Here is a 22,601-nt window from a genome sequence, read left to right as displayed (position 1 = left end):
GCCGTACGATATGGGCTATAGCCCATGGTCCAAAATGATGAGAAACGAGGCTAACTTTTTTTTTCAAAATTTCAAAAAACATGGGCTATAACCCATCGTTTTTGTCATTTCGTCATTTTTTTAAAATCCTCAAAAATGATGAAAAACGGCGCGCTATAGTATGCCGTACGATATGGGCTATAGCCCATGGTCCAAAATGATGAGAAACGAGGCTAACTTTTTTTTTCAAAATTTCAAAAAACATGGGCTATAACCCATCGTTTTTGTCATTTCGTCATTTTTTTTAAATCCTCAAAAATGATGAAAAACGGCGCGCTATAGTATGCCGTACGATATGGGCTATAGCCCATGGTCCAAAATGATGAGAAACGAGGCTAACTTTTTTTTTTTTAATTTAAAAAAACATGGGCTATAACCCATCGTTTTTGTCATTTCGTCATTTTTTTAAAATCCTCAAAAATGATGAAAAACGGCGCGCTATAGTATGCCGTACGATACGGGCTAGAGCCCATGGTCCAAAATGATGAGAAACGAGGCTAACTTTTTTTTTCAAAATTTCAAAAAACATGGGCTATAACCCATCGTTTTTGTCATTTCGTCATTTTTTTCAAATCCTCAAAAATGATGAAAAACGGCGCGCTATAGTATGCCGTACGATATGGGCTATAGCCCATGGTCCAAAATGATGAGAAACGAGGCTAACTTTTTTTTTCAAAATTTCAAAAAACATGGGCTATAACCCATCGTTTTTGTCATTTTGTCATTTTTTTCAAATCCTCAAAAATGATGAAAAACGGCTCGCTATAGTATGCCGTACGATATGGGCTATAGTCCATGGTCCAAAATGATGAGAAACGAGGCTAACTTATTTTTTCAAATTTCAAAAAACATGGGCTATAACCCATCGTTTTTGTCATTTCGTCATTTTTTTCAAATCCTCAAAAATGATGAAAAACGGCGCGCTATAGTATGCCGTACGATATGGGCTATAGCCCATGGTCCAAAATGATGAGAAACGAGGCTAACTTTTTTTTCCAAAATTTCAAAAAACATGGGCTATAACCCATCGTTTTTGTCATTTCGTCATTTTTTTCAAATCCTCAAAAATGATGAAAAACGGCGCGCTATAGTATGCCGTACGATATGGGCTATAGCCCATGTTCCAAAATGATGAGAAACGAGGCTAACTTTTTTTTCCAAAATTTCAAAAAACATGGGCTATAACCCATCGTTTTTGTCATTTCGTCATTTTTTTCAAATCCTCAAAAATGATGAAAAACGGCGCGCTATAGTATGCCGTACGATATGGGCTATAGCCCATGGTCCAAAATGATGAGAAACGAGGCTAACTTTTTTTTCCAAAATTTCAAAAAACATGGGCTATAACCCATCGTTTTTGTCATTTCGTCATTTTTTTAAAATCCTCAAAAATGATGAAAAACGGCGCGCTATAGTATGCCGTACGATACGGGCTAGAGCCCATGGTCCAAAATGATGAGAAACGAGGCTAACTTTTTTTTTCAAAATTTCAAAAAACATGGGCTATAACCCATGGTTTTTGTCATTTCGTCATTTTTTTAAAATCCTCAAAAATGATGAAAAACGGCGCGCTATAGTATGCCGTACGATATGGGCTATAGCCCATGGTCCAAAATGATGAGAAACGAGGCTAACTTTTTTTTTTGAAATTTCAAAAAACATGGGCTATAACCCATCGTTTTTGTCATTTCGTCATTTTTTTAAAATCCTCAAAAATGATGAAAAACGGCGCGCTATAGTATGCCGTACGATATGGGCTATAGCCCATGGTCCAAAATGATGAGAAACGAGGCTAACTTTTTTTTCCAAAATTTCAAAAAACATGGGCTATAACCCATCGTTTTTGTCATTTCGTCATTTTTTTCAAATCCTCAAAAATGATGAAAAACGGCGCGCTATAGTATGCCGTACGATATGGGCTATAGCCCATGGTCCAAAATGATGAGAAACGAGGCTAACTTTTTTTTTCAAAATTTCAAAAAACATGGGCTATAACCCATCGTTTTTGTCATTTCGTCATTTTTTTCAAATCCTCAAAAATGATGAAAAACGGCGCGCTATAGTATGCCGTACGATATGGGCTATAGCCCATGGTCCAAAATGATGAGAAACGAGGCTAACTTTTTTTTTCAAAATTTCAAAAAACATGGGCTATAACCCATCGTTTTTGTCATTTCGTCATTTTTTTTAAATCCTCAAAAATGATGAAAAACGGCGCGCTATAGTATGCCGTACGATATGGGCTATAGCCCATGGTCCAAAATGATGAGAAACGAGGCTAACTTTTTTTTTCAAAATTTCAAAAAACATGGGCTATAACCCATCGTTTTTGTCATTTCGTCATTTTTTAAAAATCCTCAAAAATGATGAAAAACGGCGCGCTATAGTATGCCGTACGATATGGGCTATAGCCCATGGTCCAAAATGATGAGAAACGAGGCTAACTTTTTTTTTTTTAATTTAAAAAAACATGGGCTATAACCCATCGTTTTTGTCATTTCGTCATTTTTTTAAAATCCTCAAAAATGATGAAAAACGGCGCGCTATAGTATGCCGTACGATACGGGCTAGAGCCCATGGTCCAAAATGATGAGAAACGAGGCTAACTTTTTTTTTCAAAATTTCAAAAAACATGGGCTATAACCCATCGTTTTTGTCATTTCGTCATTTTTTTCAAATCCTCAAAAATGATGAAAAACGGCGCGCTATAGTATGCCGTACGATATGGGCTATAGCCCATGGTCCAAAATGATGAGAAACGAGGCTAACTTTTTTTTTCAAAATTTCAAAAAACATGGGCTATAACCCATCGTTTTTGTCATTTTGTCATTTTTTTCAAATTCTCAAAAATGATGAAAAACGGCTCGCTATAGTATGCCGTACAATATGGGCTATAGTCCATGGTCCAAAATGATGAGAAACGAGGCTAACTTCTTTTTTCAAATTTCAAAAAACATGGGCTATAACCCATCGTTTTTGTCATTTCGTCATTTTTTTCAAATCCTCAAAAATGATGAAAAACGGCGCGTTATAGTATGCCGTACGATATGGGCTATAGCCCATGGTCCAAAATGATGAGAAACGAGGCTAACTTTTTTTTCCAAAATTTCAAAAAACATGGGCTATAACCCATCGTTTTTGTCATTTCGTCATTTTTTTCAAATCCTCAAAAATGATGAAAAACGGCGCGCTATAATATGCCGTACGATATGGGCTATAGCCCATGGTCCAAAATGATGAGAAACGAGGCTAACTTTTTTTTTCAAAATTTCAAAAAACATGGGCTATAACCCATCGTTTTTGTCATTTCGTCATTTTTTTTCAAATCCTCAAAAATGATGAAAAACGGCGCGCTATAGTATGCCGTACGATATGGGCTATAGCCCATGGTCCAAAATGATGAGAAACGAGGCTAACTTTTTTTTTTGAAATTTCAAAAAACATGGGCTATAACCCATCGTTTTTGTCATTTCGTCATTTTTTTCAAATCCTCAAAAATGATGAAAAACGGCGCGCTATAGTATGCCGTACGATATGGGCTATAGCCCATGGTCCAAAATGATGAGAAACGAGGCTAACTTTTTTTTTCAAAATTTCAAAAAACATGGGCTATAACCCATCGTTTTTGTAATTTTGTCATTTTTTTCAAATCCTCAAAAATGATGAAAAACGGCTCGCTATAGTATGCCGTACGATATGGGCTATAGTCCATGGTCCAAAATGATGAGAAACGAGGCTAACTTCTTTTTTCAAATTTCAAAAAACATGGGCTATAACCCATCGTTTTTTTCATTTCGTCATTTTTTTCAAATCCTCAAAAATGATGAAAAACGGCTCGCTATAGTATGCCGTACGATATGGGCTATAGTCCATGGTCCAAAATGATGAGAAAAGAAGCTAACTTCTTTTTTCAAATTTCAAAAAACATGGGCTATAACCCATCGTTTTTGTCATTTCGTCATTTTTTTCAAATCCTCAAAAATGATGAAAAACGGCGCGCTATAGTATGCCGTACGATATGGGCTATAGCCCATGGTCCAAAATGATGAGAAACGAGGCTAACCTTTTTTTCCAAAATTTCAAAAAACATGGGCTATAACCCATCGTTTTTGTCATTTCGTCATTTTTTTTAAATCCTCAAAAATGATGAAAAACGGCGCGCTATAGTATGCCGTACAATACGGGCTAGAGCCCATGGTCCAAAATGATGAGAAACGAGGCTAACTTTTTTTTTCAAAATTTCAAAAAACATGGGCTATAACCCATCGTTTTTGTCATTTCGTCATTTTTTTCAAATCCTCAAAAATGATGAAAAACGGCGCGCTATAGTATGCCGTACGATATGGGCTATAGCCCATGGTCCAAAATGATGAGAAACGAGGCTAACTTTTTTTTTTTTAATTTCTAAGAACATGGGCTATAACCCATCGTTTTTGTCATTTTGTCATTTTTTTCAAATCCTCAAAAATGATGAAAAACGGCTCGCTATAGTATGCCGTACGATATGGGCTATAGTCCATGGTCCAAAATGATGAGAAACGAGGCTAACTTCTTTTTTCAAATTTCAAAAAACATGGGCTATAACCCATCGTTTTTTTCATTTCGTCATTTTTTTCAAATCCTCAAAAATGATGAAAAACGGCTCGCTATAGTATGCCGTACGATATGGGCTATAGTCCATGGTCCAAAATGATGAGAAAAGAGGCTAACTTCTTTTTTCAAATTTCAAAAAACATGGGCTATAACCCATCGTTTTTGTCATTTCGTCATTTTTTTCAAATCCTCAAAAATGATGAAAAACGGCGCGCTATAGTATGCCGTACGATATGGGCTATAGCCCATGGTCCAAAATGATGAGAAACGAGGCTAACTTTTTTTTCCAAAATTTCAAAAAACATGGGCTATAACCCATCGTTTTTGTCATTTCGTCATTTTTTAAAAATCCTCAAAAATGATGAAAAACGGCGCGCTATAGTATGCCGTACAATACGGGCTAGAGCCCATGGTCCAAAATGATGAGAAACGAGGCTAACTTTTTTTTTCAAAATTTCAAAAAACATGGGCTATAACCCATCGTTTTTGTCATTTCGTCATTTTTTTCAAATCCTCAAAAATGATGAAAAACGGCGCGCTATAGTATGCCGTACGATATGGGCTATAGCCCATGGTCCAAAATGATGAGAAACGAGGCTAACTTTCTTTTTCAAAATTTCAAAAAACATGGGCTATAACCCATCGTTTTTGTCATTTCATCATTTTTTTCAAATCCTCAAAAATGATGAAAAACGGCGCGCTATAGTATGCCGTACGATATGGGCTATAGCCCATGGTCCAAAATGATGAGAAACGAGGCTAACTTTCTTTTCCAAAATTTCAAAAAACATGGGCTATAACCCATCGTTTTTGTCATTTTGTCATTTTTTTCAAATCCTCAAAAATGATGAAAAACGGCGCGCTATAGTATGCCGTACGATATGGGCTATAGCCCATGGTCCAAAATGATGAGAAACGAGGCTAACTTTTTTTTTCAAAATTTCAAAAAACATGGGCTATAACCCATCGTTTTTGTCATTTCGTCATTTTTTTCAAATCCTCAAAAATGATGAAAAACGGCGCGCTATAGTATGCCGTACGATATGGGCTATAGCCCATGGTCCAAAATGATGAGAAACGAGGCTAACTTTCTTTTTCAAAATTTCAAAAAACATGGGCTATAACCCATCGTTTTTGTCATTTTGTCATTTTTTTCAAATCCTCAAAAATGATGAAAAACGGCTCGCTATAGTATGCCGTACGATATGGGCTATAGTCCATGGTCCAAAATGATGAGAAACGAGGCTAACTTCTTTTTTCAAATTTCAAAAAACATGGGCTATAACCCATCGTTTTTGTCATTTCGTCATTTTTTTCAAATCCTCAAAAATGATGAAAAACGGCGCGCTATAGTATGCCGTACGATATGGGCTATAGCCCATGGTCCAAAATGATGAGAAACGAGGCTAACTTTTTTTTCCAAAATTTCAAAAAACATGGGCTATAACCCATCGTTTTTGTCATTTCGTCATTTTTTTCAAATCCTCAAAAATGATGAAAAACGGCGCGCTATAGTATGCCGTACGATATGGGCTATAGCCCACGGTCCAAAATGATGAGAAACGAGGCTAACTTTTTTTTTCAAAATTTCAAAAAACATGGGCTATAACCCATCGTTTTTGTCATTTCGTCATTTTTTTCAAATCCTCAAAAATGATGAAAAACGGCGCGCTATAGTATGCCGTACAATACGGGCTAGAGCCCATGGTCCAAAATGATGAGAAACGAGGCTAACTTTTTTTTCCAAAATTTCAAAAAACATGGGCTATAACCCATCGTTTTTGTCATTTCGTCATTTTTTAAAAATCCTCAAAAATGATGAAAAACGGCGCGCTATAGTATGCCGTACAATACGGGCTAGAGCCCATGGTCCAAAATGATGAGAAACGAGGCTAACTTTTTTTTTCAAAATTTCAAAAAACATGGGCTATAACCCATCGTTTTTGTCATTTCGTCATTTTTTTCAAATCCTCAAAAATGATGAAAAACGGCGCGCTATAGTATGCCGTACGATATGGGCTATAGCCCATGGTCCAAAATGATGAGAAACGAGGCTAACTTTTTTTTTCAAAATTTCAAAAAACATGGGCTATAACCCATCGTTTTTGTCATTTCGTCATTTTTTTCAAATCCTCAAAAATGATAAAAAACGGCGCGCTATAGTATGCCGTACGATATGGGCTATAGCCCATGGTCCAAAATGATGAGAAACGAGGCTAACTTTCTTTTTCAAAATTTCAAAAAACATGGGCTATAACCCATCGTTTTTGTCATTTTGTCATTTTTTTCAAATCCTCAAAAATGATGAAAAACGGCTCGCTATAGTATGCCGTACGATATGGGCTATAGCCCACGGTCCAAAATGATGAGAAACGAGGCTAACTTTTTTTTTCAAAATTTCAAAAAACATGGGCTATAACCCATCGTTTTTGTCATTTCGTCATTTTTTTCAAATCCTCAAAAATGATGAAAAACGGCGCGCTATAGTATGCCGTACGATATGGGCTATAGCCCATGGTCCAAAATGATGAGAAACGAGGCTAACTTTTTTTTTCAAAATTTCAAAAAACATGGGCTATAACCCATCGTTTTTGTCATTTCGTCATTTTTTTCAAATCCTCAAAAATGATGAAAAACGGCGCGCTATAGTATGCCGTACGATATGGGCTATAGCCCATGGTCCAAAATGATGAGAAACGAGGCTAACTTTCTTTTCCAAAATTTCAAAAAACATGGGCTATAACCCATCGTTTTTGTCATTTTGTCATTTTTTTCAAATCCTCAAAAATGATGAAAAACGGCGCGCTATAGTATGCCGTACGATATGGGCTATAGCCCATGGTCCAAAATGATGAGAAACGAGGCTAACTTTTTTTTTCAAAATTTCAAAAAACATGGGCTATAACCCATCGTTTTTGTCATTTCGTCATTTTTTTCAAATCCTCAAAAATGATGAAAAACGGCGCGCTATAGTATGCCGTACGATATGGGCTATAGCCCATGGTCCAAAATGATGAGAAACGAGGCTAACTTTCTTTTTCAAAATTTCAAAAAACATGGGCTATAACCCATCGTTTTTGTCATTTTGTCATTTTTTTCAAATCCTCAAAAATGATGAAAAACGGCTCGCTATAGTATGCCGTACGATATGGGCTATAGTCCATGGTCCAAAATGATGAGAAACGAGGCTAACTTCTTTTTTCAATTTTCAAAAAACATGGGCTATAACCCATCGTTTTTGTCATTTCGTCATTTTTTTCAAATCCTCAAAAATGATGAAAAACGGCGCGCTATAGTATGCCGTACAATACGGGCTAGAGCCCATGGTCCAAAATGATGAGAAACGAGGCTAACTTTTTTTTTCAAAATTTCAAAAAACATGGGCTATAACCCATCGTTTTTGTCATTTCGTCATTTTTTAAAAATCCTCAAAAATGATGAAAAACGGCGCGCTATAGTATGCCGTACAATACGGGCTAGAGCCCATGGTCCAAAATGATGAGAAACGAGGCTAACTTTTTTTTTCAAAATTTCAAAAAACATGGGCTATAACCCATCGTTTTTGTCATTTCGTCATTTTTTTCAAATCCTCAAAAATGATGAAAAACGGCGCGCTATAGTATGCCGTACGATATGGGCTATAGCCCATGGTCCAAAATGATGAGAAACGAGGCTAACTTTTTTTTCCAAAATTTCTAAAAACATGGGCTATAACCCATCGTTTTTGTCATTTCGTCATTTTTTTCAAATCCTCAAAAATGATGAAAAACGGCGCGCTATAGTATGCCGTACGATATGGGCTATAGCCCATGGTCCAAAATGATGAGAAACGAGGCTAACTCTTTTTTTCAAAATTTTAAAAAACATGGGCTATAACCCATCGTTTTTGTCATTTCGTCATTTTTTTCAAATCCTCAAAAATGATGAAAAACGGCGCGCTATAGTATGCCGTACGATATGGGCTATAGCCCATGGTCCAAAATGATGAGAAACGAGGCTAACTTTCTTTTTCAAAATTTCAAAAAACATGGGCTATAACCCATCGTTTTTGTCATTTCGTCATTTTTTTCAAATCCTCAAAAATGATGAAAAACGGCGCGCTATAGTATGCCGTACGATATGGGCTATAGCCCATGGTCCAAAATGATGAGAAACGAGGCTAACTTTCTTTTTCAAAATTTCAAAAAACATGGGCTATAACCCATCGTTTTTGTCATTTTGTCATTTTTTTCAAATCCTCAAAAATGATGAAAAACGGCTCGCTATAGTATGCCGTACGATATGGGCTATAGTCCATGGTCCAAAATGATGAGAAACGAGGCTAACTTCTTTTTTCAATTTTCAAAAAACATGGGCTATAACCCATCGTTTTTGTCATTTCGTCATTTTTTTCAAATCCTCAAAAATGATGAAAAACGGCGCGCTATAGTATGCCGTACAATACGGGCTAGAGCCCATGGTCCAAAATGATGAGAAACGAGGCTAACTTTTTTTTTCAAAATTTCAAAAAACATGGGCTATAACCCATCGTTTTTGTCATTTCGTCATTTTTTAAAAATCCTCAAAAATGATGAAAAACGGCGCGCTATAGTATGCCGTACAATACGGGCTAGAGCCCATGGTCCAAAATGATGAGAAACGAGGCTAACTTTTTTTTTCAAAATTTCAAAAAACATGGGCTATAACCCATCGTTTTTGTCATTTCGTCATTTTTTTCAAATCCTCAAAAATGATGAAAAACGGCGCGCTATAGTATGCCGTACGATATGGGCTATAGCCCATGGTCCAAAATGATGAGAAACGAGGCTAACTTTTTTTTTCAAAATTTCTAAAAACATGGGCTATAACCCATCGTTTTTGTCATTTCGTCATTTTTTTCAAATCCTCAAAAATGATGAAAAACGGCGCGCTATAGTATGCCGTACGATATGGGCTATAGCCCATGGTCCAAAATGATGAGAAACGAGGCTAACTCTTTTTTTCAAAATTTTAAAAAACATGGGCTATAACCCATCGTTTTTGTCATTTCGTCATTTTTTTCAAATCCTCAAAAATGATGAAAAACGGCGCGCTATAGTATGCCGTACGATATGGGCTATAGCCCATGGTCCAAAATGATGAGAAACGAGGCTAACTTTCTTTTTCAAAATTTCAAAAAACATGGGCTATAACCCATCGTTTTTGTCATTTTGTCATTTTTTTCAAATCCTCAAAAATGATGAAAAACGGCGCGCTATAGTATGCCGTACGATATGGGCTATAGCCCATGGTCCAAAATGATGAGAAACGAGGCTAACTTTTTTTTTCAAAATTTCAAAAAACATGGGCTATAACCCATCGTTTTTGTCATTTCGTCATTTTTTTCAAATCCTCAAAAATGATGAAAAACGGCGCGCTATAGTATGCCGTACGATATGGGCTATAGCCCATGGTCCAAAATGATGAGAAACGAGGCTAACTTTCTTTTTCAAAATTTCAAAAAACATGGGCTATAACCCATCGTTTTTGTCATTTTGTCATTTTTTTCAAATCCTCAAAAATGATGAAAAACGGCTCGCTATAGTATGCCGTACGATATGGGCTATAGTCCATGGTCCAAAATGATGAGAAACGAGGCTAACTTCTTTTTTCAATTTTCAAAAAACATGGGCTATAACCCATCGTTTTTGTCATTTCGTCATTTTTTTCAAATCCTCAAAAATGATGAAAAACGGCGCGCTATAGTATGCCGTACAATACGGGCTAGAGCCCATGGTCCAAAATGATGAGAAACGAGGCTAACTTTTTTTTTCAAAATTTCAAAAAACATGGGCTATAACCCATCGTTTTTGTCATTTCGTCATTTTTTAAAAATCCTCAAAAATGATGAAAAACGGCGCGCTATAGTATGCCGTACAATACGGGCTAGAGCCCATGGTCCAAAATGATGAGAAACGAGGCTAACTTTTTTTTTCAAAATTTCAAAAAACATGGGCTATAACCCATCGTTTTTGTCATTTCGTCATTTTTTTCAAATCCTCAAAAATGATGAAAAACGGCGCGCTATAGTATGCCGTACGATATGGGCTATAGCCCATGGTCCAAAATGATGAGAAACGAGGCTAACTTTTTTTTTCAAAATTTCTAAAAACATGGGCTATAACCCATCGTTTTTGTCATTTCGTCATTTTTTTCAAATCCTCAAAAATGATGAAAAACGGCGCGCTATAGTATGCCGTACGATATGGGCTATAGCCCATGGTCCAAAATGATGAGAAACGAGGCTAACTCTTTTTTTCAAAATTTTAAAAAACATGGGCTATAACCCATCGTTTTTGTCATTTTGTCATTTTTTTCAAATCCTCAAAAATGATGAAAAACGGCGCGCTATAGTATGCCGTACGATATGGGCTATAGCCCATGGTCCAAAATGATGAGAAACGAGGCTAACTTTCTTTTTCAAAATTTCAAAAAACATGGGCTATAACCCATCGTTTTTGTCATTTTGTCATTTTTTTCAAATCCTCAAAAATGATGAAAAACGGCTCGCTATAGTATGCCGTACGATATGGGCTATAGTCCATGGTCCAAAATGATGAGAAACGAGGCTAACTTCTTTTTTCAAATTTCAAAAAACATGGGCTATAACCCATCGTTTTTGTCATTTCGTCATTTTTTTCAAATCCTCAAAAATGATGAAAAACGGCGCGCTATAGTATGCCGTACGATATGGGCTATAGCCCATGGTCCAAAATGATGAGAAACGAGGCTAACTTCTTTTTTCAAATTTCAAAAAACATGGGCTATAACCCATCGTTTTTGTCATTTCGTCATTTTTTTCAAATCCTCAAAAATGATGAAAAACGGCTCGCTATAGTATGCCGTACGATATGGGCTATAGTCCATGGTCCAAAATGATGAGAAACGAGGCTAACTTATTTTTTCAAATTTCAAAAAACATGGGCTATAACCCATCGTTTTTGTCATTTCGTCATTTTTTTCAAATCCTCAAAAATGATGAAAAACGGCGCGCTATAGTATGCCGTACGATATGGGCTGTAGCCCATGGTCCAAAATGATGAGAAACGAGGCTAACTTCTTTTTTCAAATTTCAAAAAACATGGGCTGTAACCCATCGTTTTTGTCATTTCGTCATTTTTTTCAAATCCTCAAAAATGATGAAAAATGGCGCGCTATAGTATGCCGTACGATATGGGCTATAGCCCATGGTCCAAAATGATGAGAAACGAGGCTAACTTTTTTTTTCCAAAATTTCAAAAAACATGGGCTATAACCCATCGTTTTTGTCATTTCGTCATTTTTTTCAAATCCTCAAAAATGATGAAAAACGGCTCGCTATAGTATGCCGTACGATATGGGCTATAGTCCATGGTCCAAAATGATGAGAAACGAGGCTAACTTCTTTTTTCAAATTTCAAAAAACATGGGCTATAACCCATCGTTTTTGTCATTTCGTCATTTTTTTCAAATCCTCAAAAATTATGAAAAACGGCGCGCTATAGTATGCCGTACGATATGGGCTATAGCCCATGGTCCAAAATGATGAGAAACGAGGCTAACTTTTTTTTTCAAAATTTCAAAAAACATGGGCTATAACCCATCGTTTTTGTCATTTCGTCATTTTTTTTTAATCCTCAAAAATGATGAAAAACGGCGCGCTATAGTATGCCGTACGATATGGGCTATAGCCCATGGTCCAAAATGATGAGAAACGAGGCTAACTTTTTTTTTCAAAATTTCAAAAAACATGGGCTATAACCCATCGTTTTTGTCATTTCGTCATTTTTTTCAAATCCTCAAAAATGATGAAAAACGGCGCGCTATAGTATGCCGTACGATATGGGCTATAGCCCATGGTCCAAAATGATGAGAAACGAGGCTAACTTTCTTTTCCAAAATTTCAAAAAACATGGGCTATAACCCATCGTTTTTGTCATTTTGTCATTTTTTTCAAATCCTCAAAAATGATGAAAAACGGCGCGCTATAGTATGCCGTACGATATGGGCTATAGCCCATGGTCCAAAATGATGAGAAACGAGGCTAACTTTTTTTTTCAAAATTTCAAAAAACATGGGCTATAACCCATCGTTTTTGTCATTTCGTCATTTTTTTCAAATCCTCAAAAATGATGAAAAACGGCGCGCTATAGTATGCCGTATGATATGGGCTATAGCCCATGGTCCAAAATGATGAGAAACGAGGCTAACTTTCTTTTTCAAAATTTCAAAAAACATGGGCTATAACCCATCGTTTTTGTCATTTTGTCATTTTTTTCAAATCCTCAAAAATGATGAAAAACGGCTCGCTATAGTATGCCGTACGATATGGGCTATAGTCCATGGTCCAAAATGATGAGAAACGAGGCTAACTTTCTTTTTCAATTTTCAAAAAACATGGGCTATAACCCATCGTTTTTGTCATTTCGTCATTTTTTTCAAATCCTCAAAAATGATGAAAAACGGCGCGCTATAGTATGCCGTACAATACGGGCTAGAGCCCATGGTCCAAAATGATGAGAAACGAGGCTAACTTTTTTTTTCAAAATTTCAAAAAACATGGGCTATAACCCATCGTTTTTGTCATTTCGTCATTTTTTAAAAATCCTCAAAAATGATGAAAAACGGCGCGCTATAGTATGCCGTACAATACGGGCTAGAGCCCATGGTCCAAAATGATGAGAAACGAGGCTAACTTTTTTTTTCAAAATTTCAAAAAACATGGGCTATAACCCATCGTTTTTGTCATTTCGTCATTTTTTTCAAATCCTCAAAAATGATGAAAAACGGCGCGCTATAGTATGCCGTACGATATGGGCTATAGCCCATGGTCCAAAATGATGAGAAACGAGGCTAACTTTTTTTTTCAAAATTTCTAAAAACATGGGCTATAACCCATCGTTTTTGTCATTTCGTCATTTTTTTCAAATCCTCAAAAATGATGAAAAACGGCGCGCTATAGTATGCCGTACGATATGGGCTATAGCCCATGGTCCAAAATGATGAGAAACGAGGCTAACTCTTTTTTTCAAAATTTTAAAAAACATGGGCTATAACCCATCGTTTTTGTCATTTCGTCATTTTTTTCAAATCCTCAAAAATGATGAAAAACGGCGCGCTATAGTATGCCGTACGATATGGGCTATAGCCCATGGTCCAAAATGATGAGAAACGAGGCTAACTTTCTTTTTCAAAATTTCAAAAAACATGGGCTATAACCCATCGTTTTTGTCATTTTGTCATTTTTTTCAAATCCTCAAAAATGATGAAAAACGGCGCGCTATAGTATGCCGTACGATATGGGCTATAGCCCATGGTCCAAAATGATGAGAAACGAGGCTAACTTTTTTTTTCAAAATTTCAAAAAACATGGGCTATAACCCATCGTTTTTGTCATTTCGTCATTTTTTTCAAATCCTCAAAAATGATGAAAAACGGCGCGCTATAGTATGCCGTACGATATGGGCTATAGCCCATGGTCCAAAATGATGAGAAACGAGGCTAACTTTCCTTTTCAAAATTTCAAAAAACATGGGCTATAACCCATCGTTTTTGTCATTTTGTCATTTTTTTCAAATCCTCAAAAATGATGAAAAACGGCTCGCTATAGTATGCCGTACGATATGGGCTATAGTCCATGGTCCAAAATGATGAGAAACGAGGCTAACTTCTTTTTTCAATTTTCAAAAAACATGGGCTATAACCCATCGTTTTTGTCATTTCGTCATTTTTTTCAAATCCTCAAAAATGATGAAAAACGGCGCGCTATAGTATGCCGTACAATACGGGCTAGAGCCCATGGTCCAAAATGATGAGAAACGAGGCTAACTTTTTTTTTCAAAATTTCAAAAAACATGGGCTATAACCCATCGTTTTTGTCATTTCGTCATTTTTTTAAAATCCTCAAAAATGATGAAAAACGGCGCGCTATAGTATGCCGTACAATACGGGCTAGAGCCCATGGTCCAAAATGATGAGAAACGAGGCTAACTTTTTTTTTCAAAATTTCAAAAAACATGGGCTATAACCCATCGTTTTTGTCATTTCGTCATTTTTTTCAAATCCTCAAAAATGATGAAAAACGGCGCGCTATAGTATGCCGTACGATATGGGCTATAGCCCATGGTCCAAAATGATGAGAAACGAGGCTAACTTTTTTTTTCAAAATTTCTAAAAACATGGGCTATAACCCATCGTTTTTGTCATTTCGTCATTTTTTTCAAATCCTCAAAAATGATGAAAAACGGCGCGCTATAGTATGCCGTACGATATGGGCTATAGCCCATGGTCCAAAATGATGAGAAACGAGGCTAACTCTTTTTTTCAAAATTTTAAAAAACATGGGCTATAACCCATCGTTTTTGTCATTTCGTCATTTTTTTCAAATCCTCAAAAATGATGAAAAACGGCGCGCTATAGTATGCCGTACGATATGGGCTATAGCCCATGGTCCAAAATGATGAGAAACGAGGCTAACTTTCTTTTTCAAAATTTCAAAAAACATGGGCTATAACCCATCGTTTTTGTCATTTTGTCATTTTTTTCAAATCCTCAAAAATGATGAAAAACGGCGCGCTATAGTATGCCGTACGATATGGGCTATAGCCCATGGTCCAAAATGATGAGAAACGAGGCTAACTTTTTTTTTCAAAATTTCAAAAAACATGGGCTATAACCCATCGTTTTTGTCATTTCGTCATTTTTTTCAAATCCTCAAAAATGATGAAAAACGGCGCGCTATAGTATGCCGTACGATATGGGCTATAGCCCATGGTCCAAAATGATGAGAAACGAGGCTAACTTTCTTTTTCAAAATTTCAAAAAACATGGGCTATAACCCATCGTTTTTGTCATTTTGTCATTTTTTTCAAATCCTCAAAAATGATGAAAAACGGCTCGCTATAGTATGCCGTACGATATGGGCTATAGTCCATGGTCCAAAATGATGAGAAACGAGGCTAACTTCTTTTTTCAATTTTCAAAAAACATGGGCTATAACCCATAGTTTTTGTCATTTCGTCATTTTTTTCAAATCCTCAAAAATGATGAAAAACGGCGCGCTATAGTATGCCGTACAATACGGGCTAGAGCCCATGGTCCAAAATGATGAGAAACGAGGCTAACTTTTTTTTTCAAAATTTCAAAAAACATGGGCTATAACCCATCGTTTTTGTCATTTCGTCATTTTTTAAAAATCCTCAAAAATGATGAAAAACGGCGCGCTATAGTATGCCGTACAATACGGGCTAGAGCCCATGGTCCAAAATGATGAGAAACGAGGCTAACTTTTTTTTTCAAAATTTCAAAAAACATGGGCTATAACCCATCGTTTTTGTCATTTCGTCATTTTTTTCAAATCCTCAAAAATGATGAAAAACGGCGCGCTATAGTATGCCGTACGATATGGGCTATAGCCCATGGTCCAAAATGATGAGAAACGAGGCTAACTTTTTTTTTCAAAATTTCTAAAAACATGGGCTATAACCCATCGTTTTTGTCATTTCGTCATTTTTTTCAAATCCTCAAAAATGATGAAAAACGGCGCGCTATAGTATGCCGTACGATATGGGCTATAGCCCATGGTCCAAAATGATGAGAAACGAGGCTAACTCTTTTTTTCAAAATTTTAAAAAACATGGGCTATAACCCATCGTTTTTGTCATTTCGTCATTTTTTTCAAATCCTCAAAAATGATGAAAAACGGCGCGCTATAGTATGCCGTACGATATGGGCTATAGCCCATGGTCCAAAATGATGAGAAACGAGGCTAACTTTCTTTTTCAAAATTTCAAAAAACATGGGCTATAACCCATCGTTTTTGTCATTTTGTCATTTTTTTCAAATCCTCAAAAATGATGAAAAACGGCTCGCTATAGTATGCCGTACGATATGGGCTATAGTCCATGGTCCAAAATGATGAGAAACGAGGCTAACTTCTTTTTTCAAATTTCAAAAAACATGGGCTATAACCCATCGTTTTTGTCATTTCGTCATTTTTTTCAAATCCTCAAAAATGATGAAAAACGGCGCGCTATAGTATGCCGTACGATATGGGCTATAGCCCATGGTCCAAAATGATGAGAAACGAGGCTAACTTCTTTTTTCAAATTTCAAAAAACATGGGCTATAACCCATCGTTTTTGTCATTTCGTCATTTTTTTCAAATCCTCAAAAATGATGAAAAACGGCTCGCTATAGTATGCCGTACGATATGGGCTATAGTCCATGGTCCAAAATGATGAGAAACGAGGCTAACTTCTTTTTTCAAATTTCAAAAAACATGGGCTATAACCCATCGTTTTTGTCATTTCGTCATTTTTTTCAAATCCTCAAAAATGATGAAAAACGGCGCGCTATAGTATGCCGTACGATATGGGCTGTAGCCCATGGTCCAAAATGATGAGAAACGAGGCTAACTTCTTTTTTCAAATTTCAAAAAACATGGGCTGTAACCCATCGTTTTTGTCATTTCGTCATTTTTTTCAAATCCTCAAAAATGATGAAAAATGGCGCGCTATAGTATGCCGTACGATATGGGCTATAGCCCATGGTCCAAAATGATGAGAAACGAGGCTAACTTTTTTTTTCCAAAATTTCAAAAAACATGGGCTATAACCCATCGTTTTTGTCATTTCGTCATTTTTTTCAAATCCTCAAAAATGATGAAAAACGGCTCGCTATAGTATGCCGTACGATATGGGCTATAGTCCATGGTCCAAAATGATGAGAAACGAGGCTAACTTCTTTTTTCAAATTTCAAAAAACATGGGCTATAACCCATCGTTTTTGTCATTTCGTCATTTTTTTCAAATCCTCAAAAATTATGAAAAACGGCGCGCTATAGTATGCCGTACGATATGGGCTATAGCCCATGGTCCAAAATGATGAGAAACGAGGCTAACTTTTTTTTTCAAAATTTCAAAAAACATGGGCTATAACCCATCGTTTTTGTCATTTCGTCATTTTTTTCAAATCCTCAAAAATGATGAAAAATGGCGCGCTATAGTATGCCGTACGATATGGGCTATAGCCCATGGTCCAAAATGATGAGAAACGAGGCTAACTTTTTTTTTCAAAATTTCAAAAAACATGGGCTATAACCCATCGTTTTTGTCATTTCGTCATTTTTTTCAAATCCTCAAAAATGATGAAAAACGGCGCGCTATAGTATGCCGTACGATATGGGCTATAGCCCATGGTCCAAAATGATGAGAAACGAGGCTAACTTTTTTTTTCAAAATTTCAAAAAACATGGGCTATAACCCATCGTTTTTGTCATTTCGTCATTTTTTTTAAATCCTCAAAAATGATGAAAAATGGCGCGCTATAGTATGCCGTACGATATGGGCTATAGCCCATGGTCCAAAATGATGAGAAACGAGGCTAACTTTTTTTTTCAAAATTTCAAAAAACATGGGCTATAACCCATCGTTTTTGTCATTTCGTCATTTTTTTCAAATCCTCAAAAATGATGAAAAACGGCTCGCTATAGTATGCCGTACGATATGGGCTATAGTCCATGGTCCAAAATGATAAGAAACGAGGCTAACTTCTTTTTTCAAATTTCAAAAAACATGGGCTATAACCCATCGTTTTTGTCATTTCGTCATTTTTTTCAAATCCTCAAAAATGATGAAAAACGGCGCGCTATAGTATGCCGTACGATATGGGCTATAGCCCATGGTCCAAAATGATGAGAAACGAGGCTAACTTTTTTTTTCAAAATTTCAAAAAACATGGGCTATAACCCATCGTTTTTGTCATTTCGTCATTTTTTTCAAATCCTCAAAAATGATGAAAAATGGCGCGCTATAGTATGCCGTACGATATGGGCTATAGCCCATGGTCCAAAATGATGAGAAACGAGGCTAACTTTTTTTTTCAAAATTTCAAAAAACATAGGCTATAACCTATCGTTTTTGTCATTTTGTCATTTTTTTCAAATCCTCAAAAATGATGAAAAACGGCTCGCTATAGTATGCCGTACGATATGGGCTATAGCCCATGGTCCAAAATGATGAGAAACGAGGCTAACTTCTTTTTTCAAATTTCAAAAAACATGGGCTATAACCCATCGTTTTTGTCATTTCGTCATTTTTTTCAAATCCTCAAAAATGATGAAAAACGGCGCGCTATAGTATGCCGTACGATATGGGCTATAGCCCATGGTCCAAAATGATGAGAAACGAGGCTAACTTTTTTTTTCAAAATTTCAAAAAACATGGGCTATAAGTAAGGTAATTAAACAGCTAAAATGAGCCAGTCCACCAGTGGTCCTTGAGGGTGGTTCCAGGTGGTCCACATGCAGATATGAGTTTAACCAAATGGACCCTTATTAGATCTGTAACTCTTGAGATAGAATGAAACCAAATGGACCCGTCAACAATAAAAAATAAATTAAAAAAAGTTTAATACCTGCATTAGGCTAATTAATTTACCAGAAGTCTAGATAGCATTTTTAATCAACGTTTGTGTGGACAAACTCTTATCCAACGACAACAAAATATTATTTCGTTTTGGGTCCGAGAGGCTAAATGTCATCAGATGGTGGTTCCGTGGCTCAAATGGGTCTGAGAGGCTAAATGTCATCAGATGGTGGTTCCGTGGCTCAAATGGGTCTGAGAGGCTAAATGTCATCAGATGGTGGTTCCGTGGCTCAAATGCTGAATACATAAACAATGGGCCCGATGTGTAAAAGGTTTTAAAGCACTGATCTTAAAGCTAACAGCTAACAGGGCAGCAAACACTCACCTGTTGAGGAGCTCTCAGCTGGACGATATAACGGCCTAACTTCTGTTTGATCAGCTTCTTCTTTGTAGAACTTATTGGTGTTTCTTCGTTTTAGTTTTTCCACCAGCTGGTAAAAAAAAACACTGTCGACTCTCATTAACTCCATGTTCATGTCAATGAAAGTTACATTCCGACGTGTTTAATATTAAAACAAACGGCTGTTGTTGTTGTTGTTGTAACAAACAAACACTAGCAGCGTGCTTGTATTTGGGCGTGTGACTGTGACGTGTGTCAGTGACTGTGTGTGGTGGTGGTGTGACCGTGTGACCAAGAGGTGGCGCGCACGACCCCCCCCCCGGACGCACGCACAAAAAGCACGCACCCGCGCGCGCACACAAACATATACACTACACACACAAACACACACGCACAATGTATTTATGTATTTTATTCATTCATTAATTTCACGACAGTAAAACTGAATTGGCTGCATTGAAGTGCAACTTTTCATGGTTTATAATGTTTGTATGTTTGTAATGTTTATAATAATTGTTTTAAAATGTTAATAATGTTATAGTAGGCCTATAGTAAAAAGTCATGACGAAATATTAAAGAAGAGTAAAGCTCCAGTTGCCACGTATTGCTGTACTGCAATATATTTGGATGAGAAATATTTTTTTATGGAATATTTTATATTGGGTAAAATATACGCGTGTTTGGTGATGGTGTAACAAAAAATATGTTTAGTGTTCTAGGGTTAATAAGGTAACAAACATTATGTCATTAGGCTCCAGGCCAGGGTACTGCTTTTGTTATATTTTATTAAACTTAGAACAAATACCACAGTGAATCACAGCATAATGAAAGCGATTGCGGTCAAGTTGGGTCAACGAAGTTGGACCTTCCCCGTTCACCCCCTCCTCTCTCCTTTCATTCATGAAATGCCGCCTTGCGAACAGCTGACTTTACTATGAGTGACGTAGGCTGGTAGCACGCAACACCACGTGACCCATATAGCTGTCACCGGCTCTGGTTGAAACCTAACCAATGGGTCGATGACGCTGAAGTCATTTTTCGCAGAGAATTGTGGGTACTTGATGAAAATGTACCGTTATAATAACTTAGTGCGATTCGTAAGGTTCATATGACTTAATGAGGTGCATATTCTGGATTGATAATCGCATGAAAGTAGTTCGTATTAAATACTTTCACTATATATTGTGCGATTATAGGTGCGACCGTAGGTGATAATGGCATCCACGTCAATCACTTCCAGTCCGCATGCACTAATTTAGTTAAGACTATACTTTCAGGGATCATTTCTATAGTTTTCGACTTCAGAAATGAGTTTCTAAATTGTTTGGTCTCGCTAGCCACGATGATGAGTCTCGATATTCCCTTTTGAGCGAGAAGCGGACAGCGAGTAATGATTAAGTTCATACGCTCGCTGTCATTGATGACCGTTCTTTGCTTCCTAGTGGAGCATTGAGGAAGGGAATATGATCAGAGTGGTTATCCGATTCTTTGTTGAAAGTAAATAAACCAGGGCATCCCATTCCCTAACCTCTGTTATTGTTACAGAGACACATGTTTCCCACATTGCCACATCACCCACGGACATTTTGAAAACATAACGGGAGAATTACAAGAACAATGTGCACAGTGCACTGCAAACAGACGGGAGAAGGAGAGGGATATCAAATGGAACATAACCACCCTAAACCTATAAGCCCTGAGCGAGGACTAACAACTATCTGCATCGTTTGATATCATCTAGAAATTGATTTATTGAAGATTCTGACTTCCAATTTGTACATAGGGCAGGCTACATTGTTTTGATTGTATAAGCCATTGGAATTTAATTGAAAATAGGGGGTGCATACTTAGTTTAGACTATAGTCATTGGTTAGACATGGGTTAAGGTTAAGTTTAGGCGTGTTGCCCCGTGGGAGGTTATAGGTGAGGGTTTGAGATAGGTTGTAGTTGTACGGATTAATGACTGGTCAAACCAATGACTAGTCTAAACCAAAAACTGTCTAAACTTAAAGTACTGCACCCGAAAATAGTACATTCTATAACATGCACGTGGTGTGGAGACAACAGACTCCTAACTCTTTAGAGATTGGTGACGTGAGGTTACCTCCCTCCTAGTCCTAGGAAAACTGACTGCTTAAATTAATTCAGATCATTAGTAGTGTGTGTGAGAATACACAGAATACACAGAGAATACAGTGGCAGAATACCTGAGCACCATGACCGACCCAAAACAAAGAAAAATCTTAACTAGGTACAGACTCAGTGAGCACAGTCTCGCGATCGAGAAAGGCCGTCATAGGCAGACCTGTATCCCGAGAGAAGACAGACTATGCACCCACTGCACACTAAACGAAGTGGAAACCGAGCTACACTTCCTAACCATCTGTCCATTGTACCAAGACATCAGAGACACATACTTCCCACAGATTACAACCACACACGGAGATTTTGAAAACATGACCAATGACAAAAAACTCCCATATCTGCTGGGCGAAGTACAACAATGTGCAAACACAGCAGCAAGATTTGTGAGTTGCTGTGATAGGAGAAGGATATCAAATGGAACACAACCACTCTAAAGACTAATCATTGTGTATATTCCTGCACTATACCTGCATCGAGTGATCTTGGTACATAGAAGTTGGATCTATTGAAGATTCTGACCTTCAAAGTACATAATTTTTGTTTTGATTGTATTGCTGTATTGTTGTATTGTTCTTTCTGCTTTGGCAATGTAAACGTATGTTTTCTCATGCCAATAAAGCCCTTTGAATTGAATTGAATTGTGTATAGTAGGCCTACATCATGCTGCTCTTTAGTAGGCCTATGTTAGCAAACGGTCGTGCAATAAGTGGGTCTAGTAGGCCAAATCTACTGTATATTATTAACAAAATATAAACATTGATTGATAGATTTATTAATTAACAGCTGCAGAATGGGTACATTTCAAACGAAAGCACAACTCAATACAAAGAATGTTACCGTTACTGTGGTTGCAGTTGTATTGTTGGTGTGTTTCGCCCCCTGGTGGAAGAGGTGTGTAAGTGAATTGATTGAAATGTTGATTTCACAGAAACGGTACATAAATAAATGGTACATTTCAAACTAAAGCACAGGTCAATAGAGCGTCACAGCCCCGCCCCCTGACGAAGGGCCAGGAAGAGAATTCCCCATTAATTTTCCCCCCATAGACGTTTCATAAAGTA

Source organism: Protomyctophum bolini (genome assembly GCF_963924005.1).
Source record: "Protomyctophum bolini genome assembly, chromosome: 3".
Lineage (NCBI taxonomy): Eukaryota > Metazoa > Chordata > Actinopteri > Myctophiformes > Myctophidae > Protomyctophum > Protomyctophum bolini.
This window is presented reverse-complemented; position numbering follows the sequence as displayed.